Source organism: Mesoplodon bidens, assembly GCF_964165515.1.
Source record: "Mesoplodon bidens genome assembly, chromosome: 2".
NCBI lineage: Eukaryota > Metazoa > Chordata > Mammalia > Artiodactyla > Ziphiidae > Mesoplodon > Mesoplodon bidens.
In genome coordinates this window covers 156,665,149-156,689,889 of record NC_138177.1, presented here as the reverse complement: position 1 = coordinate 156,689,889, position 24,741 = coordinate 156,665,149, and the positions used below count along the sequence as shown (strand labels likewise).

The window sequence follows — 24,741 nt, the reverse complement described above, 5'->3', positions numbered from 1 at the left end:
CTACTGACAGGAGTCAAGTCTAATTTGTTCATTCTTTTACCTTCAGCATCTGACACACAGTCCAGCCATGTTGAACTCAATAGACTCAAACTGAATTGAATCCAATGGAATCAGCACCACAGCCCGAGAAAGGCTGAGGTCAGTACCCTCACAGAGCACAAATAGTGTGCTCTGGTGGGTCAGAGAGAGAAGGATGCTTCTGATGGATAAGTCAGACAGGTGTCCTGGCCAGGTCCCCAAGGAGAAATGCCAGGCCACACATTAGCAACAGGGCAGCATCCGTGCCTTCTTTTCAGTGGCACTCCCTGCATCAGTGCTCCGGTCCCTGTTACTCGGCCCCTCAGTAGGGAAGCCTCAGAAATGCCTCCTTGGTTCTTTATCTGCTCCTGTTTGGCCTACAGCTTCACACTACTTTGAGTACAGGAAGCCACACACACACACACACACACACACACACCTCCAACGGAAGCCACACACACACCTCCAACGGAAGCCACACACACACACACACACACACATCTCCAACTTGGCCCCCAAACTGGCTGAGGCTGAATTTCCCAGATCCCCAGAGGAAAAAATGGGAGCTCAAGGTAAGTTAATAAAATCAGTGTGAAAGGTGGAAAATATGCTATTTCTTGCATACTTAAGTATGCAGACTGATTCCTATATCATAGCTCACATTTACTGAGAACTGTCAGGGTGCAGAGGTCCATTAAAAAAAAAAAAAAAAAAAAACCTGAGTGTTTTAACGTGCTAGATGAAGGTCCATACATCAGTGAAGATAGTCATCACCAAGCAGTATGCTGAAGGGGAAAATTCTGGGTTTTCTTTGCCAGAAAAAGGGGAGACAGCTGGTGGTGATTCTGTTACTGAAGGGTGAAAACTTACACTCCTCTGAGGACCTGCTCACAGGCCCAAAAAAATCTCCAGTTTGGTCCAGTAAGGAGCTGGCATGTATCATGTGGTGACAACAGCCTTCAGGTTTCTTTTTTTTGTTTTTTTAATTGAAGTATAGTTAATTTACCACGTTGTGTTCATTTCTGCTGTACAGCAAAGTGATTCAGTTATACATATACACATTCTTTTTCATATTCTTTTCCAATATGGTTTATCCCAGGATACTGAATATAGTTCCCTGTGCTATACAGTAAGACCGACCTTGTTGATCCATTCTATATGTAATAATTTGCATCTGCTAATCCCAAACTCCCAGTCCATCCCTCCCCCTCCCCACCCCTTGGCAACCACACACCTGTTCTCTATGTCTGTGAGTCTGTTTCTGTTTCGTAGATAAGTTCATTTGGGTCATATTTTAGATTCCACATGTGACTGATATTGTATGGTATTTGTCTTTCTCTTCCTGACTTACTTCATTTAGTATGATAATCTCTAGGTCCATCCATGTTGTTGCATTATTTCATTCTTTTTTATGAACAGCCTTCAGTTTTGATACCTCCTAGGCAAGTGCTACTGAAAGTAGACATTTTCCTTGTGTGATGTTAACACTCACTACCCACTCAATATGTTCTAAGTACCTGGCATCTTTCTTCAGGAGGGACAGTGGTAAGAGCTCAGGCTTGGGTGCCAGACCACCTGTATCCAATCCCCAGTTTAAGACCTCGAACATGTCAATACCTCAGTTTCCTCTTCCATGAAATGGGAATTGCAGTACCTAACACACAGGGTTGTTATGATGATTAAATGCATTATTGTGTGTAGGCCCCTTGGAATAGTACTTGGTAGATAGAATCTTTAAAGAGTTGACTATTGTTATTATTATCTCATTTAATCTTGTCATCAAGAGGGAGATACTACTCTTTTTTTAGATTCTTCTCCATTATGGTTTATCACAGGATATTGAATATAGTTCCCTGTGCTATACGGTAGGACCTTGCTGTTTATCCACCCGATATATAATAGTTTGCATCTGCTAATCCCAAACTCCCAGTCCTTCCCTCCCCCACGCCCCCTCCCCCTTGGCAACGACACATCTGTTCTCTATGTCTGTGAGTCTGTTTCTGTTTTGTACATAAGTTCATTTGTGCCACATTTTAGATTTCACATATAAGTGATATCATAATAATGGGAGATACTATTTTTTTTTTTTTTTTTTTTGCGGTACACGGGCCTTTCACTGTTCTGGTCTCTCCCGTTGCGGAGCACAGGCTCCGGACGCGCAGGCTCAGCGGCCATGGCTCACAGGCCCAGCCGCTCCACGGCATGTGGGATCTTCCCGGACCGGGGCACGGAGCCCGTGTCTCCTGCATCGGCAGGCGGACTCTCAACCACTGCGCCACCAGGGAAGCCCAGAGAGATACTATTCTTATCTCTACTTTACAGATGAGGCACAATGACTCACTTGCCATCCTACCAACGCTGCTGCACCCCAGGGTCTAAGTATCCTCAGTGTAGTACCGAGGCTCTGGGGAAATATAACACTGCTGTATTTCAGCCTTAAGAGGACATCCACTCTCATCGTGGCTGTCACTCAACAATGACTCCTATGGAGACACCACTATCCTGGCCCCCAGGGCTCCTTCAGCTCCCCTACCAGCACCCTCGGCCAGACTGGGAACCACACGGTGCCTGGGGACCCCACCTTCTCCAAGGTCCTTCCAGGAAACACATGAGTCTCCTCCACCAGGGCAACCCCAGACTTTCCTCACTCACAGTAAAGATTCTCCCTTTTAGTTGGGAGGAATTCCTCACTCCCATTTTAATTTCCTCTCCCCTCTCCCACCCAGACACCCTGCTTAATCCCCTAGAGAGGCTCCAGCTTTAGGGAAACAAAACCCCAACAGAGAAGTGTCTTCCAGATGTCTCTTCCTTGCAAGTCTCAAAACACAAACCTCCCTAGAGGCAAGGAAGCTGCCTGCCTAAATGGAGGAAAGGGAGAGAAAACATCACTCTCTCTGATTGTCACCCCCACTAGAGTATGGGTGGGCACTGGAGCCTTGCTCGGGGTGGGTCCCCCATAAGTTGGAGTCTGGCCCAGGAGTATCCCTCAGGCAGCCCCAAAGGAAGCCACTGTTCGGTGGGGATACACAGCCCAGCTGACCATTACAATGCAGAGCAGGGAGCCTTAATGGAGGTTGTGAGTGAGCAGCCAGCAATTCTGTATAGAAAGGGCAGAGAAGGCTTCCAAGGGGCTTGGCTAGGCTGCGTACAGAGGAGGAGGCACCGGCCCGGAGGGGTAAGAGGCCCAGCAGAGGCAAGAGCTTGAGGCTTGACCTCACACTGGTGTCCAAGACAATGGTGCCATAGTGAGCCTGGGGGGAGGGGTGGGGAGAGAGGCAGATGAGGGTCAGTTGTCAGCGGCTTGCGGCTTGGGGCTTGGCCTTCATATTATAGGCATTGAGGGGTCACTGAAGGGTTTGAAGTAAGGAGGGATATGCCCAGATTTGAGTTTTGGAGAAACGTTTTAGAGAAACATTTTGTCTGCAGCGTGGGGAATGAATGGCGGGGGGGGGGGGGTGGCGGTGTGGGCAGAGAGGCAGGGAGGTCAGATGAGAAGCTATTGCAGTGGTTCAGATGGTGGAGGCCCAAACAGGGGCCTGGGGTGAGGGTGGGGAAGAAGACTCCACACAGGCAGGCTCGGGCCAGGGCAAAGTTTCAATGCCAACTGCCACCAACTGTCCCTCTTACCTAAGGGACTATTTCCTTCAGGCCCACCGACAGGACCCTGTTGGCCCCCCAAGAGCAGTATGGTTGGGACAGCAACAGGATGGAACCTGAGGCTGGGGAGGGGCCTTGGGGAGGCCTGCCCAAGGTTGGGCCAGCTCCAAAGCTAGGCTGGAGGGCTGAGACTTTGAACCTGTCTCCAAGAACTCCATTCACAGAATTGCATACTCACACCATACACTACACAGCCCCACACACCCAGGCACACCCCTTTCACCCAATCCAGCGGAAGGCACATACAACAAACACTCGTAACTATACCCTGAGAAAACCATAATTCAAAAAGTCATGTACCAAAATGTTCATTGCAGGTCTATTTACAATAGCCAGGACATGGAAGCAACCTAAGTGTCCATCAACAGATGAATGGATAAAGAAGATGTGGCACATATATACAATGGAATATTACTTAGCCATAAAAAGAAACAAAACTGAGTTATTTGTAGTGAGGTGGATGGATCTAGAGTCTGTCATACAGAGTGAAGTAAGTCAGAAAGAGAAAAACAAATACCGTATGCTAACACATATATATGGAATCTAAGAAAAAAAAGCTCATGAAGAACCTAGGGGGAAGATGGGAATAAAGACACAGATCTACTAGAGAATGGACTTGAGGATATGGGGAGGGGGAAGGGTGAGCTGTGACAAAGTGAGAGAGTGGCATGGACATATATACATTACCAAACGTAAAATAGCTAGCTAGTGGGAAGCAACCGCATAGCACAGGGAGATCAGCTCAGAGCTTTGTGACCACCTAGAGGGGTGGGATAGGGAGGGTGGAAGGGAGGGAGACGCAAGAGGGAAGAGATATGGGAACATATGTATATGTATAACTGATTCACTTTGTTATAAAGCAGAAACTAACACACCATTATAAAGCAATTATACTCCAATAAAGATGTTAAAAAAAATACTCATAACCCCTGCCTCACCCTCACCATCCCTCCTCCCACACGTGACCACCACCCACACAAACCCTTTCTTCACTAGATGCAGACATCATATGTTCAGTTCATTACACACCCCACCCAGACCCACACGTCACACACCAGCCACACAAAACACAGTGGACACTTCATGCATACAAACATCAGATAGACCACTAACACACACACATCCAGTCCACACCATCCATCCAGAGCTGAGTGAGGCCAAGGCAGCTCTGAAGTCCCATCCAACCTCGACCCCCAAAGCTGTGCGTCCACAGGACTGAGGTGGCCTGAATGAGGTACCCTTTTCTAATTCACTACAAGGCAGTATTTATTCAGGTTAAACATGGCCTTGCAGAGCTGGCTGAAATTCTCAAACCAAATAATGCCTGATAGAGTCCCGTCTATGGGAACAAACTTCGTAACCACATCTATGTAAGTAATCTCCATCCTCAGAGTGAGAGATAATGCACCTCTGATTATAAATGACAGAAAAACTCTGATATCAAAAGCAACTCTAAATATATTAAGATGTCTGCGATGCTCGGTGCAGGCGATAAATCTTGTTTTTACTCTAAGCAGATCACAGTTTTTGCTAACAGAATATCACCTTTACCCCCTCCACTAAATAAATGTTGAACAAATACGTAAAGAATATTGATATAAAGTGTGTCAATTTAATCAGCAGCCTGGGAGCCCTCAGGACCCCATCTGGCCCTGAGTAGCTCCTTCCCACCTACGGCCTTTCCAAGATGCTGGCAGGGAGGGGCAGTGGGCCTGGCACATGCCGCGTGGGTTCTGAGCAGCTTCTCCCAGTGAGGCTGGCTGCCCACCTGGAGGCCGACTAAAGACACTGCCTGGAGGGGCTGTGGGTTTTCTAAACCCACACTTGACTCTGTCCACACAGAACTCGCCTGTGTGTGGTCTTTGGGGAGGCTGCACGATCAGATGGGAAGGAGAGAGAGAAAGAGGAAAAATGCCTTCAAAAGCAGAGCTTCAAATCCATCATCAGTTCCCAAGGACCCAAGACCACGAGGCAGCCCTGAGACAGCCTCACATGAGACACCGGGACGCAGAGACAAATGTGTATGTGCAAAGACACGCATGTACTCAGAGAGACACCTGCAGACACAGAGAAACCTCACAGAGACGGGCAGGGAGTCACGCTCGTGTGTACTGACACATACATGTAGCACAAAGGCAAGAGCATGCATGTCCATGCAGGCAGAACAGGCCCAGCGGTACCTACACCTGCCCAGAGGAGAGACATCTCCACACGTGCAGGTACCCACCACCTTCACACAGAATGTGCCTGCGCACACACAGGGATGCTTATACATGTTCGTGGACACACATGCTACAGCCCGCTCTGAATGCCTCACCCTGGGGCAGGTGGGAACAGGTACCTCTTGTAGTGTGCACTGCTCACCACCTTCTCTCAGCCTCGAGATGGCAGGAGCCAACTCCTGTGACATCGTGGTCACGAAATGTAAATGATGCAGATCTACCCCCAGGAGGGCAAAGAGGGCCCTGACATTTGTCCATTCACTCTCAAATCCCTGCAACCAGGTAGTTCAGTGTGCATTAGGACCATCAGGGGAGATTTTTCATTGCTGGCCCTGGGCCCTGGCCCCAGGCCCTGGCCCCGGGTACTCTGACTCAATTGATCTGGGGAGGGCACCAGGCAATGGGTATGTTTTTAACACTGCCCAGGTGATTCTAGTGTGCTTCCAGGGTTGAAATTACTGGAGCATCTGATCCGGCCTCTGGGTTCCTACCGGCATCCTCGTCATCCGGCAGGACTGCCCTGAGGGTGTGAAGGTGTCCCTACCCCCTGCCCTTCAGCTCACCTAGGAAGGCCTTGATACCCTGCGTCTGACCCCCGCCCTCCCAGAGACCCTTTCCGAAGTGCCAGTGGTGCAGAGCTGAGCCGTGGCGGCCAGACGCACTCATCCACGCACTGCGGCTGCCCCCTGCTGGACAGAGCCGGCCGAGCCCAGCTGTCTCTGTGACCTGCTTCTCCCCACCAGGGCTGATCCAGGCTGAGATATGGGGGCAGCCAGGAGCACACAGTCCTGAAAAGAAGTCCCCAGATCCTCAGCTCTGCGCCCTCCTGCTAAGGCCCAGCCCCCTCTCTGGTCCCAGCCATCTTGGGCCTGGGTGATCACAGAGGTCCTATCCTAGGTTCATCCACTAGTGGTAGCCAGAAATGCCCATGACCTGAGCCAGCCAGGGTGGCTGGGGCTACAGAAATGAATGAGAAAGGGGACCAAGTGAGTAGGTGTCCCATCCATCCTCCAACCATTGACCCAGCCACCTCCTTCAAGCTGACTGTGTCTTTGTCTACTCCACATACACCCCTAACCAGTTCTCCCACTGCCTTTAGGATAAAGCCCAGGCTCCTGAACACAGCTGACCCGGCCCCTCACAGCCTGCTCCTGATGCCCAGTCTCCCTAGAAAGGCTTCCACCCTAGGGCCACCTGGAAAACTCTTCCTCACACTTCCATGTAATGCTTCTGCCACCTCCTCCAGGAAGCCTTCCCTGACCTCCTCGCTCCACCACTCCCCACTCCCATTAGATGCTTCCTCCTCTTTTTTCTGAACATTATATTATCTGCCTTTTATAGTAATCTGTTTACATGTCTGCCTCCCCCTACCAGACTGGGGGTCCCCAAGGGCAGGGACCAGGGGCTTGGGGTCAATAAAAATTTGTAGAGTGAATGAAGCTTTCTCCAACCTGCCCAGTCCATAGCGAGCTCTCCCCAGTCTAGCTCCACCACACAGATGGGCTGAGCCCCTCACTCAGAGGCACAATCCCTAGGACAAGGAAGAAAAGAAAAATAACACAAAGAAAATACTAACTGCCAGATGTATATTCAGTTCCAAGTGCTTACAGATATTAATTCATTTAACCCTCACAACATTATCCCCATTTTATAGATGGGAAAACTAAGACACAGAGAGGTTAAGTAACTTGCCCAAACAAACAGCTGGGCCATCCAGAGCCGGGATTTCCAGAAGCCACACTGTTCACCGCACTCCCTCTCAAGGGAAGAGAATGTAGGTGGAAAAGTCGTGTCCACTCTGGCCCAGGCCTGCCCCCTGGGCCTCCTGTGAGACGCTGGGGGAAGGGGTCTTCCCAGGAGAGGCCAGGCCCAGACTCCCCCTCCAGCCGGCAGTTCTAGGGCTGTGGCTTCTTTCACTTTCTTCTTAATTTTTCTGACAAGCACAGATGTCACTGCAGCTGACAGCCAGCCTGTTGGTGTGAGTGGGAAGGCAGACCCAGCCTCTCATTTGTCTGGTAAGAAAACGAAACTGGACAAGAAGGAAACTGAGCTTTGGGACACCTGAGGCTCAGATGTGGTGGCAGGAACAGGAGGGCCCCCAACAGGTGGGGAAGGGGTACAGGGACGAGATGGGAGTTCTGAGATGCCCACAGACCCTCGGGGCCAGCCCCTGCTTCGAATTCTTCCTTCCTTCCTCCCTCCTTTCCTCCTGTCCTTCCATCCAGACTTGGTGAACAACTGCCATGCGCTGGGCCTCTGCTGGCTCCTGGGAACACAAGGACCAAGGGATCACTATCGTTCTCAAGGGGAACCGGCAGGGACAGACCACCAAGTCCTGGCATGGGAGGTGCTCTGATGAGGCAGGGCTCGGAGGCCCAGCTGCCGGGGTTCCTATCAGCCTCCCACTTCCCAACAGTGTGAATTGCACAGGGCCCTTACATTCCACATCTGTACAATGGGATGCTAACGGCACGAGCTTCGTTGGTGCCACAAGGATTAAACAAGTTCACACATGCAACTCATCTTGAACAGTGCCTAGCCCCCAGCAAGCCCTTTCCCCTGACACATCTAGCACCCCTCGCCAGACCCCAGGAGGCTCTATGCTCCTCTGTTGTTCCTCACACCCCCTCACAAACCAGAAGTGCCTCCCAGAACCCAAACCACTATCCGTCCTGTTACAAGGCCCTTTTTACCATCCATAGCAAATATTTGCATGCACCACGCATAATGTGAGCTCACAGCTTCTCTGCCTAAGCCCACCAGAGGAGGGTCCTGGTGATTCTGAGACCCTGGTCTTGGAAGAGGGTGAGAGTTCTGCTTAGGCTGAAATGGCTCCCTGCCCCAAACCAGGTATGACCACCTCACCAGTGGCTCAGGCCTGGGGTGGTGAGTGGCACCCCTGGCTGCAGAAAGCTGGCCTCTCATGTGGACAGTTCTTCCTGACAGCTGGCCTCAGGCTCTCTAGCTGCAGTGCCAAGGGTCATGTTCTGGCAGAAGGGCTGCTGGGGAGATCTGTAGAAGACATTCTCCCTGACTCAGCCCCAGCCCTGCAGCCCAGAGTCTCAGGGAGCAAAGTAACAAGTCCGAGGATTTGGGGTACATCTCTGGCCTTAGCAGGTCCCTCAAAGCTACAACACATCGGTGAATCTGGTGTGGTGAGTGTGTCTGGTGTTGGTCTTTGTCAGAGTGTCTCTGTGTGTGCATGACTCTGTGTGTGTGTGTGTGTGTGTGTGGATCTGTACATATCTGGGGGGCGGGGGGCAGTAACTGTGTGTTTGTATCTCTGTGCTGTGTATCGGAGCTCACGTGTCTGTGCAAAACTGCCTCCAGGTACCTGCATGAGTTCGTCTATGTGTCCCTGGACATTGTCCTGGGCTAATCCCTTTGTTATCGTCACCAATACCAGCACTGCTCTCATCCACTGATGCTCTGTGCTTTACTGACATGTTTTTATTTATTCCTCATAGAAAAAGCTTCCTGACTCCCACCCTTTCCCAAGTCACATGCACAGGGATCCCAAAGGCTAGGTCAAGCCCAGATTCCATGGTGTGATCTTTGAGGCCCCTCACAATCTAACCCAAAGCGATTTCTCTAGCTGTATCTCCCTCCCTCCCCTCTTCTCAGCCTGGAATCCTCCGTCCCCTCACATCCAGGAAACTACTACTCACCTTGCAAGACCCAGAAAACACTGCTTCCTCTTGGAAGTCCTTCCTGATGGCCCTGCCACCTCCTCCAGGAAGCCTTCCCTGAGTTTCCAAGAGTCGGCACCTTTAGCCTGAGTGCTGTTCCTCTGATTCCCCCTGGATGGTCATTGCTTCTTACACGTCCAATTCTCCATCTGACCGGGAGTCTGATTCCCCACTGAATCTCCAGCCTGGCACACAGTAGGTGGCTCAGGAAATGTTGGCAGAGCATGTGATGCTTAGCTGGCTAGGGGTAAGGGAAACAGGCTGGTGGCCCAGTTTCCACTCCCTGAGGCTTGGCCAGCTTCGTTCAAGGATGCAGCTCTGCTCTCTCCCCTGAGAGGAGAGGATCTGTGAGGGTCAAGGTGTTTGGTCCAAAGCAGGCTGTGTGAAGCTGCCCATATGGGCACGCCATAGGAAACAGCCCAAAGCAGCACGGACCTCTGCCTGTGATGACTCTCCTCTGCCTTCCCCAGAACAGCTGCGCCCCCCAGACCCAAGGCCAATCCCTGAGACCAGCTGAGGCCACCGTCCACCCCACCCCCAACCCAGCAGTCAATGCATCAGAATCAAAGAGGCCTCCCTCCCAAGGGCGTGGTGCAGAGGGAGGAGGAGCGAAGGGAGGTGGGCCAAAGAGGGAATAAAAGGCCAAAGGCATAGGAGGGAGGGGAGGGAAAGAGGGGAGGGAAGAGAAAGGGGGGCTGACCATTTGCTTCTCTTTGTCTTTGCAGGCTGATGCTTCTCCCTCGTTGACCATTGCACGGCCCCCAGCCCCTCCTAATTACCATGATTAGCACTGAGCAAGCTGCCATATTTTATGACTCTCCAAAACAAAAAAATAATTAAAGCAATTACTGTCATTAACATGCTGCCCTCTTCACCACCTTCTCTGAGAGTGGGCAGGAACAGGCCCCAGGGAGTCAGGATTGGGTGCCTTCCCTTCCCCATTTTGCACCCCACCACCACCACCACCACCTGCCCCCTCCAGAAGCACCAGCCTAGACAGCTCGAGCTGCCAGCAAGGCTGGGAGGCCTCAAGGAAGGGCCTCAGTGGAACCCCCGCAGACTCCCTGCACATCCGGAAAAGCCAGAGCCTGGCCTCTGGGAAACCACAGAGAGGGTGTCACCCCGGGCGGGGAGCCCACCAGGCCCAGTCACCCCAGACCTAGCCTTGTCCCTCTGCAACTCCTCAGTGCCAGGCCCCCCAGCCTCACAGGTAGGACTCCCCCAAGCCCTGTTCTCTCTGGCTCCCCAATCTCCCATCACAGCCCAGCCCAATGCTCCACCACTCCCCAGCTGAGTGACCTGGGCATCCAAACCTTGGAGGTTTCTATTTCCTTGTCTGTAAAATGGGCTGTCTTAGTCAGCTTGGGCTGCTATAACAAAATACCACAGACTAAGTGAATTAAACAACAGACATTTATTTCTCACAGTCCTGGAGGCTACAAGTACAAGACTAAGGTGCCGACAGATTCAGTTCCCGGTGAGGACCCTCTTCCTGGCTTGCCGACGGCCGCCTTCTCACTGTGTGGTCACATGGCTTTCCTTCGTTCATGATCAAGGGGTTGGAGGGGAAAGAGAAAGGAAGCAAACTCTCTTATGTCTCTTCTTGTAAGGGCACGAATCCTATCATGGGGGCCCCACCCTTATGTCCTCACCTAAACCTAATTACCCCCCAAAGGCCCCATTCCAAATACCACCACATTGGGGTTTAGAGCTGCAACATATGAATTTGGGGTGGGGAAGACACAATTCATAGCATGAGCTTTGAAATGTCTGTGGAACAATCCCTTCCTCGTGAATGCCTTTGAAGACTGAGTGAAACAATCAACAGGAAGCACCTTGAGCCAAGCCCAGCATATAGTAGGTCCTCAATCACCAGTGGTTGTCTTCAGTGCTGCCCTGAAGCAGAGGATGACTGGGGTAGAGCAGGAGGATTTGCTGAGGAGGCTGAGGAGAGGGCCAGGCTCCAGGCTGTGATGATTTTGTAAACCATGATGCCTGTGACCCGGGATCATCGCCATGGCCTCCTAACTGGTCTGCCTGCTTCTGTCCCTGCCCTTTACCCTTCAATTCATTCTCAACACATAAGCCACAGTGAAACGTTTAAAACGTTAAGTCAGAGAGCACAGAGGAGTGAAAATGCTCTGTGTGATCCTATAAGGATGGATACACATCATTATACATTTGTCCAAACCCATAGAATATGCAACATCAAGAGTGAACCCGGGCTTCCCTGGTGGCGCAGTGGTTGAGAGTCCGCCTGCCGATGCAGGGGACACGGGTTCATACCCTGGTCCGGGAGGATCCCACATGCCGTGGAGTGGCTGGGCTCGTGAGCCATGGCCGCTGAGCCTGCGCGTTTGGAGCCTGCGCGTCTGGAGCCTGTGCTCCGCAGCGGGAGAGGCCACAACAGTGAGAGGCCCGCTTACCCCCCCCAAAAAAAAAGAGTGAACCCGGATTTCCCTGGTGGCGCAGTGGTTAAGAATCTGCCTGCCAATGCAGGGAACACGGGTTTGATCCCTGGTCCAGGAAGATCTCTGTGCCACGGAGCAACTAAGCCCGTGCGCCACAACATATGAAACCGCACTCTGGAATCCTCGAGACACAACTACTGAGCCCACGCGCCACAACTACTGAAGCCCACGCACCTAGAGCCCGTGCTCCACAGCAAAAGAAGCCACTGCAATGTGAAGCCCGCGCACCACAACGAAGAGTAGCCCCCGCTCACCGCAACTAGAGAAAGCCCACACACAGCAACGAAGACCCAAAGCAGCCAAAAATAAATAAATAAATGATTTTTTTTTTAAAAGAGTGAACCTTAATGTAAACTATGGTCTCTGAGTGATAATAGCATGTCACTGTAGGCTCATTGATTGTAACAAATGTCCCACTCTTTTGCGGGATGTTGATAATAGGGGATGCTTGCCTGTGTGGGGGCCGGAAATATATGAGAAATCTCTGTACCTTCCTCTCAATTTTGCTGTGAACCTAAAACTGCTCCAAAAAATAAAGTCTTTAAATTGCAAAAGTAATAAATACTTAAGTTAAAAAAAAAACAAACCACAAGTCAGATCCAGCCACTTCTCTGCTCAGAATCCTGCAGTGGATCCCCATCTCACTCAGCGTAAAATCCAAAGTCCTTATGATGGTCCCTAAGGCTTTGCTCTCCTGCTCCCATCCCCCTCACTCACTCTGACTTCAAACGTATCCCAAATACTCCTGCCATAGGACTGGCCCATCTACCTGGAGCTCTTCCTCCAGGGACAACTCACCTCCTTCAAGACTTGATTCAAGGTCTTCCCAGTGATGCAGCTCTCACTCAACTCCCCACCACACACTCCCAATCCCCTTATCCTGTTTTATTCTTTCATCATCCCATGGTGCTTAACACCTTTTAACATGCTTTGTAATTTACTGTTTACTGCGGTCATTGTTTATTGTCTAGCCCCAGAAGGGCAGGGATCATTGTCTATTTTGTTCTGATGTTTTCCGAGGATCTAGCTCAATGCCTGGCACAGAGTAGGCACTCAGTAAATATTTGTCTAATTTAATAGAGGAAATGTAATCTTAGCCAAGGCCTGTTGTTTCCTCTGGTAGATCTAGTGGCGCCCATGGAGGGATCTGAAACAACAGAGACATCAGCGTAGCAACAGGTGAGCGATGTCCTTCAGACTGTGCAGGACAAGTCTTCAACAGCGACACCATGTGGCAGGAACAAGCAACAGAAGCAAGGGCCCTTCCTGTTTCTTCTAGGAATGGTCCTGGAAGTCGAAATGACCTCATTTTGACTGCATCAGCCACAGAGATTCCTGGGCAACTGAAACTCAGGGAGAGAATCTCAATCAGACTTTCTTTTAATATCCAGTGACACTCAGCAATTATTTAAAAACTAAAAGTTTTCACTTCACATCTATTAGGATGGCCATTATTTAAATCAACAACAAAATAAGTGTTGGCAAGCAGGTGGGGAAATTGAAACCCTTGTGCATTGCTGGTGGAAAGGTAAAATGGTGCAGCTACTGTGGAAAACAGTGCAGTAGTTCCTCAAAAAATTAATCATAGAATTATGATATGATCCAGCAATCCCTTCTCGAGGAATGTACCCCAAAGAATTGAAAGCAGGGATTTAAACAGATATTTGTGCACCCACGTGCACAGCAGCATTATTCACAATAGTCAAAAGGTAGAAATAACCCAAGTGTCCACTGATGGATGAAAGAATAAGCAAAATATAGTATATACATACAATGAAATATTAATAAGCCTTAAAAAGGAATGAAGAGAGCAGAGCCGTTTGGTCGTTAGTCGGAGGAGCTTCTAACATTAGCTCGGCAGCTGCGGCTCTTTACTGGGCAGCAGAAGCGGCGCGGCGGTCGGAGAAGCGGTGTAAGACTTCAGCACTGGGTGAAAGAAAATGGCCCGAACCAAGCAGACTGCTCGTAAAGTCCACGGCTGGCAAAGCGCCCCGCAAACAGCTGGCCACTAAAGCGTCCGGGAAAACGCCCCCTCTACCGGCGGATGAAAAAACCTCATCGCTACAGGGCGGGGACCATTGCTCTTGGAGAAATCCGTCGTTACCGGAAATCCACCAAGCTTCTGAGACGGAAGCTGCCTTTCCAGAGGTTGGTGAGGGAGATCGCCCAGGATTTCAAAACCGAATTGAGGTTCCAGAGTGCCGCCATTGGTGCGCTTCAGGAGGCTAGTGAAGCGTACCTGGTGGGTCTATTTGAAGATACTAATCTGTGTGCCATCCACACAAAGAGAGTCACCATCATGCCCAGAGACATCCAGTTGGCTCGCCGGCTACGGGGAGAGAGAGCTTAAGTGAAGGAAGTTTTTATGGTGTTTTGTAGTAAATTCTGTAAAATACTTTGGTTTACTTTGTGACTTCTTCTGTAAGAAATTGTTTATAATATGCTGTATTTGTACTTAAGTCATTCCATCTTTCACTCAGGATGAATGCGAAAAGTGACTGTTCACAGACCTCAGTGATGTGAGCACTGAGTGACAAGTTGCTAATATGCAGAAGGGATGGGTGATATTTCTTGCTTCTCATGATGCATGTTTCTGTATGTTAATGACTTGTTGGGTAGCTGTTAAGGTACTAAAATTGATAAATGTGTACAGGGTCCTTTTGCAATAAAACTGGTTATGACTTGATCCAAGTGTTTAACAATTGGGGCTGTTAAGTCTGACCATACATCACTGTGATAGAATGTGGGCTTTTTCAAGGGTGAAGATACAAGTCTTAACCACAGTGTAACTTACAGTTTCCTTAAAAAAAAAAAAAAGTAAACCTGGCAGCTATAGAATACACTATGGGCATTTATAATAGCTATTTTATATATTGTAGTGTCAACATTTTTAAATTAAATGTTTTACATTCACATGCGGTGGGGAGTCTTGTCATTAAGGTGTGTGTGCTATGGAGTCCGGTTGGTTTTCTCCTAATTAGACTGCACTTGTTTTTCATACGTAGTAAAATGCTTTGCACATTATACCTTGCATAAGTCCTCATTCTACCACATGTTAACTAATCCTCTAGCTGATAATGCAGACACTAACGGGGGGGGGATTTATTTATAAGGGCTCTAGAATATAACACAAGTTATTCACACCAGCATCATCTATTACTAATATAGTAGTTAGTGCAGCTTTTCTTTGTGTTGTGATTGGTCTCATAACTAGGTTGAGTCCTTCTCTACCAAGAGGGAACAACACCGAACTTCTTTTCCTTGTGGAGTTTGTATTATAATAACCCTTAGGGTAAACTTGCTGTAGGGGAGGGACACACAGCTTCAGCTCATGGAACCTCTGCCAGTTAAAATGGTGTCATCTGGTATAAGGTCCCGGGAAAAATCACTTCATAGAGATGGCTTTCCAAGTGATTTTAAAATTTATCCTTCTATTGAAGTTTTTAGGTCAATTATGTACATTGACTAAATTTACAAATACACTTGTTTATCCAAAAAAAAAAAAGGAATGAAGTCCTGCTATGTTACTACAATAGAGATAAACCTTAAAATTATGCTAAGTGAAATAAACCAGTCACAAAAAGACAAATACAGTATGGTTCCACTTATATAAGGTATCTAGAGTATTTGAATTGAGAGAGACAGAAAGTAGAATGGTCATTGCCAGGAAGTAGGAGGAAGGGGTAATGGGGATCTGGTGTTTAACAGGTACAGAGTTTCAGTTTAGGATGATGAAAAAGTTCTGGAGATGGAGGTGGTGATGGCTGTACAACAATGTGAATATACTTAATGCCACTGACCTGTACACTTTAAAAATATTGAAATGGTCATTTTTATGTTATGTAAATATATATGTATATTTTACCACAATAAAAAATTTAGTTTAAAAAAAAAAGCAGGAAAAAGCCTCCAGAGAATAAAAAGGTTAGTGTAACTCTGAGTCCAAGGAGAGGTACTTCAAAACATGGCACAGGTGCTTCCCTGGTGGCGCAGTGGTTAAGAATCCGCCTGCCCATGCAGGGGACACGGGTTCGAGCCCTGGTCCGGGAAGAATCCCACATGCCGCAGAGCAACTAAGCCCATGCGCTGCAACGACTGAGCCTGCACTCTAGAATCCGTGATCCACAGCTACTGAGCCCACGAGCCGCAACTACTGAAGCCTGTGCGCCTAGAGCCCGTGCTCCGCAACGAGAGAAGCCACTGCAATGAGAAGCCCACCCACCGCAACGAAGAGTAGCCCTCGCTCGCTGCAACTAGAGAAAGCCCACGCTCAGCAACGAAGACCCAACGCAGGCAAAAATAAAAATAAATAAAAACATGGCACAGGGGTGGGTACAGCGCATCTTCTCATCCCCACATGGAGCCCACCAAGCCACTGGCACCAACTGACCCTTCTCTTATTTGCCCCACTTCACCTTAGTGAAAGTTGGGCTCACATTTCTTTTCGGGGTCCATCTATAATGACTCTGAGCCCCCAACACTCAAATTCCCATTGTGCAAAGCATATTCCTCTAGGAGATTCCTTTCCCCTAGTCCTACTCAAAACTTGGAAATCGGCAAAAAGATGGTTGTGAGTTCTCTCCCAATCCTGTGACTTGGCCGACAAGCCCACCTAGAGTCAGGTGACTCTCTAGGGCCTGCAGCTTTGTTTGACATTCTAATTACTATTGATCAGGGCCCATGCTCTGTAAACTTAGATGTTCACTGTAGAAAACTGATTAAGGTGCAAATGATTTCCGTCCAGAGGAGAAAATAACCCCAAAGGTTAGGGTTTTATTGCCTTATAGAATAATAACCAATTTTGTAACTAATTTAGTCATCATATTCCATCATTGTTTTTCATACGAGTTTCTCATATCCTCCCTTGAATCAGCTTTCCTCAACTCTCATTGAATTAAATAAAATTTTGATTGTGCTCACTCTCTAGTGCCTGAGAATTATGTTTACAATATTTTAAGAATTGTACCTTGGCATCTGGGGAAGCTAGATAGATGCTCATGTGTTCCACACACAGTCCTGGGGGGCTGCTTGTCACCTCACTGGCTGCTCCTTTTCCTGGCCCCCCTCCCCCTCTTTCTTCTTCCTCTTCTTCCCCTTCTTCTCCTCCTCTTTTTTCTCTCTCCCTCTCTCCCTCCCTCTCCCTCTCTCTCTCTCTCTCTCTCTCTCTCTCTCTCTCTCTCTCTCTCTCTCTCTCTCTCCACCTGAAAATCCCTATTCCCCTCTGCTCCTAGCCCAGGCAACAATAACACCAGGTCACATCTAGAGCAAACCACTTAAATGCAGTCATTACAAAACAGAATTGGGGCTTCCCCGGTGGCGCAGTGATTGAGAGTCCGCCTGCCGATGCAGGGGACACGGGTTCGTGCCCTGGTCCGGGAAGATCCCACATGCCGCGGAGCGGCTGGACCCGTGAGCCATGGCCGCCGAGCCTGCACGTCCAGAGCCTGTGCTCCGCAACGGTTTGCCTTCCTGCACCTAGATTCCTTCTTCCAGGCCTCTTCCTAGAAAAACAGGTGGTATTTGCCTTACTTGTATAAAGGATCCATCATGGTGATGTTCTTAAAAAGAGTGGGGGGAGGGGTCTAATTCAAGGTCATGTGCGTCTCCATCACTAGGAACCAACTTGATTTCCAGAAACCAACTATCCCCAAGTGTGTTTCCTCATGAAGTTACAGAAGAAGAAGTTTAAACCCTCTTCTCCAGGCAATCTGCTACAATATTTTTAAACTGATTATTGTTGTTATAGAAAAGAGTTTTTTTCTTATTTTGTTTCCGACATCTCACAAAACTGTTTTATTTGCCATAATTAATTGTTTTGAGTTAATTTTACTGGGTTTTCTAGTGATAAAGTTGGGTCTTTGGCAAATGATGATAATTTTCCCATAGCTAAATTTTGTAATCATGCTTCCCGTCTCATCACATCGGCTATAATATGTGTTCTTTTCTATGATTAAAGTTTTGGGCAGCTATCAAGAAAAATGTACTGGCAAGCAAAGAGTCTAGGGACTGAGTAAGCAGCAAAAAAACCCCCACAATGGTATTAATTTCATTGTGAGATTGGGCTTCCCTGGTGGTGCAGTGGTTGAGAGTCCGCCTGCCAATGCAGAGGACATGGGTTCGTGCCCCGGTCCGGGAGGATCCCACGTGCTGTGGAGCGGCTGGGCCGGTGAGCCATGGCCGCTGATCCTGCGCGTCCGGAGCCTGTGCTCCACAACGGGAGAGGCCACAACGGTGAGCGGCCCACGTACCGCAAAAAAATAAAAATAAATGTGGGGTCATGGGACAAGGCCTGGACCAGTATCACGCCTGCAAAGGAGGAGATACAGGGAAGAGAGAGTTTAGATGCTGAACCAGCAATGAGGGCAGAAACCAACATGACTCCGGGTCTGCACGCCTGAAGCCCCGTGGTCCGCTTGAGTGCCCAGGTATGGTGGGTGTCCATTCTACCTTCTCGTGTCCCACAGTGATTGTTTTAGTGATGGACGCTTGACCCAGACCTATGCCAAACAGACCCTGGCATTCCCCATCCACATGACCCAAGTTAGTCCAATCAGACACGAAGCTCAGGAATTTTGTTGGATGGTTGGCCAAAGGGACGCCCCTCTCTCTCCCAGCATTTGGAGGAAGAAACCTAGGAACTAATGGTACCCAACATGGAGAAACAAGCCTGAGCATCAGGATTAACAAACTCTGGATCAAACCCATCTTGAAGTTCATGCTATCTTTGGGCCTTCACATCACATAAAAACTACACCTTCCTTTCACTGGGTAAGCCAGTTTGTGCTGGGTCTTCTGGTACTTGCTATATAAAGAGTCCCAAATGATCTACCAGGAAATTGACAGTATTTTTAATAGCTACTATAATTCTCGCACAGCGTATTTATCTGAAAAGAGGTGTGACGGAGAAAAGTAATTAGAATTCTCAGTTTACAAACATTGCCTAAAATGTGAATCCAAGAGAGAAATTAGCAGATATTTTAATTGTCTACTCCATCTCCACATCCTCACACTTAATTTCTCTGCTCTCTAAATATATTCATTAACATTTTCATACTTCCCAGTTTACAATGCAACTTCACACACTGACTCATTTGGTTCCCATGATAAACAAGAGAGATGGGTGGTAACAGCAAGGCTTCATTTTGTGTAGCACTCAACAGTTTGCAAGGTGCTCTCTCTTAGTTTATTTTGTGTGATACTCATATGCTAGCTCTTGCAAGTTCTCGACTCCAGGAAAACTGATGTAGTTCTCTTGGCCCACAGAAAACTGTTTCACATTTCCGTGTCTTCACCAGTGTCACTCAGTCAATATGGTCCTTCCCACCTTGCTCACCAGGTGAACTGCTATTCATACTTAAAAACCCATTTCAGATAGGGCACGTGGTGTCTCTCTCCCCTGGAAGATGGGCAGGTAGGTGGTGTGCTCCTCAAGAAGTGTATTGCCTTTGCCAGATTTGTCGAGGTCAGCCAGCTGGTTGTTGGGATAGAATGGGGTCTCTGGCCAACTGTTTTGTGGTTTGGGGTAAACTTTATCCATCACCAAAGGAAAGACGGCCTCTCCACCAGCCCCCTGGCCATAAGAACCCGCTGCAAACTTGGCCAGATTTACTCTCTTTGTTATATGGAGGGAGAAGGGTCAATATCAGCCTTAGCCTTGAGACATTTTTATTGGTTTTATGCTACTGGTCCTCAGGCCAACCAGTCTTTAGGCCTTCAAACAGGCCTCAAAGATACTTACAAATAAACCTCAGGCTTCTCAAATTGGTCTCAAAGAGACCCTCACCTGGATCCTCAGACCCGCCTCAGATGCGACCCTTCGATGGGCACAGATCAGAGCACAGACCTGTATCAGGAAGCCCCTTCCTCCAACCTCAGATGTTCCCTCAAAGACACCCTCCCAAGAGAGCCAGGACCCAGCTCCCACTGCCCACACCCCAGCTGGAGGTCCGTCTGAGGCCTGCAGGACTCTGTCCAGGAGCGCATCTGTGGGTCTGAAGCCCTGACTGGGGAAGACTCTAAGGCTGCTGGTGGTGGTCATGGTGACCAGCTAGATTTCCTAACTCAGAGTCGGTGGGACACTCGGTTTTCCCCGTCTTATTGCCGCTCTGGTGATTCTAGTAACCAGAGTGGTCCTCTCCACAGAATCAGGAGTCAGAGGGCAGAAGGGATGGGGAGAAAGCTGCCCCACTGTAGGACAGAAAGAGTCACTTGGGGGGTGGGGGGTGGGATGGAGATGAAGGAAGCAAAAGAGGTCTCCCAGGCCCTTTCTCTGAAGCTATGAGGCCTGTTTCCCCAGGGTTGTTGCACCAGGGCCCAGTACTTACAGGATCGGGTTGTAAATGTCAGTGTGAAATCTACTTCCTGTGTCGTCAGCACAGGCAGGTCCACACCTGCGGGTGAGCTGGCATTGCCACACTGAACACCTCCACTTCCCCAACTTGCTCCTCCTCCAGGGCTCCCCAGCTCACAGGAAGGTCCCACATCCCCTTGACCACCCAGCCTGAGGTCCTCAGCTCAGCCTGGACCAATGCCACCCCAACCAGGCTGGACTCTTCCTTTCCGTCCTACCAGCCTCCAGAATCAGTCTCCCAGAAACCACCTCTGAGCATATCAATCTGCTTTGGAACTTGCAGTGGATCTCCACTGCCCATGAGATAAAGTCCAACGAAGCTCCTCGTCCCACACTTCACAGCCTGGTTGCCTCTGACCTCTCCAGAGTCCTCTGCTTGCACACACTGTATTTTCTGGCCAGATGCCACCACGTCCACCTCTCACCTCCAGACCTTTGCTCCTGCCAGACCCCTGGCCTGGCTGCCTTTTCACTCTGCCTTTGCTGGTTTCACAAAGCCCTTCTCCGATGGTGATCCCACCACGACTGCCCCTCCCTCCTTGGATCCTGTAGCATTTTCACCATTTCTACCAAAAAAAAAAAAAAGGGTCCCATGGTAGGAGATAAGGACTCTGAGTGATCCACTTCTGAGCTCCCCCGAATGAAGTCATTCGTTGGGTCATCGTGTGTTTGTGGAGCGCCTACCACACTCCTGGTTCTGTCTGGGGCCTGGGGCACAGCCGTGATCAAGACAGTATGGGACTCATACTGTACCGGGGGCGTTAATTCCCGAGTGAATCCTGGCTTTTGCAAAGACCTTAGCTTCTTTCACGGATGCCCCTCCAGACTCGGTGTCCAGCACCCCAGGAATCCAAAGCAGCCATTCCCTATCCCTGTTTGCTCATCCACACAATCGCCTGCCACCTGAATGTACAGAGCAGGTGTGCACACAGGCACCTGGGCATGGAGTCCTGGGGGCAGGGGACGGGGTGGTGAGGGCTGCATGTAAACGTGTGCGGGGCCGTCCGGGGTGCACAGTGGTGCTGGGCGGCCGCCGCCCTCCACGCCGCCTGTCTGCGCATCTCGCCCGGCCTCCCGGAGCTAGCGGCCCCCCGGAGCTAGCGGCTCCCAGCACACTGTGCTCCTGCTGCTTAATTTTGCTGAACACCGAGTCCCAACCCCGTGTTAACTGGTTTTGCTCCAGCCTTTTGTGCCTCCCATTAAGTGAGGAAATGCCACCCATAAAATTTTAATTTTAAAAGCCAACTTGTTTGTTTTATGTTGAAATTCCCCAGGCAGCTCCAGCAGAGGGAAACAGACACGTTTTTGTTTCATTAAAGCAACTTGAGTGAAGATAAAAAAAGCAGCTGAAAAATTAGATTTAAAAACAGAGCAAGAAGCTTTTAAAGAAAATGAATGACAAATGAGCTGCCGCGGAGGGCGGCGGGGATCAGGCTCCACTTCTGCCCGCCTGCGCCGCCCCTGCAGGGAGATGGCGGGGCAAAAGAGGGAGTCGGACACCCTTGGCTGGCGCCCCCAAAAAGCCAGACCATGGACTCCCTCCTCCTTGAAAGTTGCAAAGTGCTGTTCACTTGTCTGAGGAAGGAAGTCAGTGACATCTGCTTCAGCCACCAAAGCAGAATTTCCAGGTTCTATGTCCTAGAGGAAGCAGGCAAGAGGGATTCCACCACTGGGCCAGCAGCATCCTCTTCCTCAAGGACAAACTGCATGATGGTTAAGCCATCTGGGTGGCCCTGGCTCTACCACTTACCAGCTGCATAATGGAGGGCAAGTGGCCTCAGTTTTCTCATCTGTAAATGGGAATCATAATGTTACTTGGGGTTCATAGGGGTGTTGTGAGGATTAAACAGGTTAATACACTGAAAACACTTAAAACAGAGGCTGGTATGCAGTAAGTGTTTAACTAATGGTAGCTTTTACTACTCTCATCCTGCTGCTACTCTTCCACTCCCTGCTCCCTTCCTCATCTACACATCCCCTCACCACTCAAAGGTCCTTTTAATGATGTCCCTGAGCTAAAGAGAGACTGGGGGGTGGGGGGAACGGCGGGGGTGGGTGGAGACGTCTGATGAAAGATTGGGAAACCCCATTCCATGGCAATTCTTTTTTTCAATTTATTTTTTTGGGCTGCATTGGGTCTTCATTGCTGCGTGCAGGCTTTCTCTAGTTGCGGCGAGTGGGGGCTGCTCTTTGTTGCGGTGCACGGGCTTCTCATTGCAGTGGCTTCTCTTGTTGCAGAGCACAGGCTCTAGGTGCACAGGCTTCAGTAGTTGTGGTACACAGGCTCAGTAGTTGTGGCTCGCGGGCTCTAGAACGCAGGCTCAGTAGTTGTGGCACGTGGGTTTAGTTGCTCCGCAGCATGTGGGATCTTCTCGGACCAGGGCTCAAACCCGTGTCCCCTATATTGGCAGGCAGATTCTTAACCACTGCGCCACCAGGGAAGGCCCCATGGCAATTCTTGTGGGCCAAACCAATTCATTAAAATGTTATTATAATCCTGTCAAGGGAAGCCAGGCTCCCTGGGTTCAAAGCCCAGCTCCACCACTTACCAGCTGTGTGTTCTTGGGCAAGAGTCTTCTGGGCCTCAGTCTCTGCATTAATAAAATGGGAACAATAAGTGGATCAGCCACACGTTGTCATGGAAATCTAATAAGACAAGCTCTACGGAGTGTCCAGCACTGCTAAGTGCCCAGTAAATGGCCGACGTTCTGCATCAGGTCTGGGGGTCCGAGGCTGTGGAGGTGGAGAAGGGGCTGGGCAGGTGGTACCATAATAGTGACCTCACCTCCCTGTTCACGGCTGTAGCCATGGAGTCATTATTAATAGCGCTCCCTTTCATTCTCTAAAGTGTTCTAATCTGGATGACTAATTATATGGTCATCCTACTCCAAATCCCCCACATCAGTGAGGGGGGCTCAGAGCTTGCCCCCCGGGGTTCTGGGGAAAAAGTCCTGACCCTTGACCTGTTTTCTGCCTGACTACAGAGTCCTATCCTGGAGCCCTAACCTCACACTTGGCTTGGGCTAAAGAAGCTCATTACCTCAGTCAGCGTGATGAAGAGTCGGGGTGGGGAGAGGCTGGGGAAAGGCCTAGGGTGCCCGGAAGGCACTGGGAATGGAGTCTGGGACTCCGGGACTCCTCTCCGCCGCTGCCGGCAATTTACGCAACTCTTGATGCTCGACTTCCTCTTCTCTCCAGGGAAGCTGGGGGTGGAGGGATTAGCCACAGGGCTATCCTTACCAACAGTTGCAAAGATCAAATCAAACCAGAGAATGGATATGAAACTGTTTTGTAAACTGTGAAGTGTTGCTCACTTTTGACCAGCCACCGAAGCAGAATTTCCAGGTTCTCTTCCTGGAGGTGACCAGAGATGGGGACAGAGAGGGTCACAAAGGGGCACAAATGCAGAAGGGGCGATCTGGCCGGTGCCTTGGCACGCAGAAGTCCTGTAACTCACAGCCTGTGTCCTGCAGAGCCTGACCCACTACTCACAGGCCCCCAACACCTGCCCAGGGCGCTCTGGCCCCCTCAGAGACCCATCCTCCAGGCAGCAGCAACGGCTGCCAGCGAGCTCCATCCCTCTGTCTGCGGGAGCTACCTTCTCAGAAAAGCTCAGAGAGGACATCTTAGTGGCTGCAAAGTGGCACCCTTTTTATTCTAGGCAGAATTCTTTTCCCTTAGTTCCTAAATGGTACACCAAGGAACACCTCCCTACTCCCACTTGCCACCCCCAGCAGGATTTAATGACAGTTCTGAGAGAGGGGGACCCAGTGGGTGGGGCTCCAGGCTCACTCTTGCCCCCTCCCCTTTCCCCTCCTCCCCCCTCCCCCCTTGCCCTCCTCCCCCCTTCTCCCCTTCTCGCTCTCTTTAACCAGAGTAGCTCTATTTTATATATTCTTTCCAAGGTTTTGCTTGCACAGAAATTTCCACCGTTAAAATACCTTTTCTGCTCCTCCTCTTCTCTTCCTTCCTTCCTGAACCATTCAGTCCTAAAACCATCAGGGGCAGCAGAGCAAAGGAGACATCTGCATGGGGGTGGGGGAACCACTACGGACAGGAGGGAGGTGTCACAGCGGGGTGAGGAGGGGTCCACGTTGGGGGAGGCAGCCTCGCACAGGGTGTCAGAGCCCCAGCAGGGTGGGGAGAGTATCCCAAAGGGACAGCCTGGCCTGGAGTGTCAGAACACAAACGGGGTGAGGGGGCAGCCACACACGGGGGCAGCCCGGGGTGAGTAGGGCAGCCACGTGGGGGGGATGGGCCCAGCACGGGAAACCAGAGGCCAAGCTGGATGAGGAGGGGGACAGGCTGGGATCCTAAGGCAGTGGGAGGAGGGG

At 49.9% G+C, this 24,741-nt stretch overlaps 1 pseudogene across 1 annotated transcript; it reads left to right on the top strand.

Moving 5' to 3' along the window:
- Positions 1–13,376: 13,376 nt before the first annotated feature.
- On the top strand, positions 13,377–14,478 carry LOC308612631 (histone H3.3A-like; annotated as a pseudogene). Its single transcript has one exon. The product of its transcript is annotated as a histone H3.3A-like (transcript).
- The last annotated feature ends 10,263 nt before the right edge of the window (positions 14,479–24,741 follow it).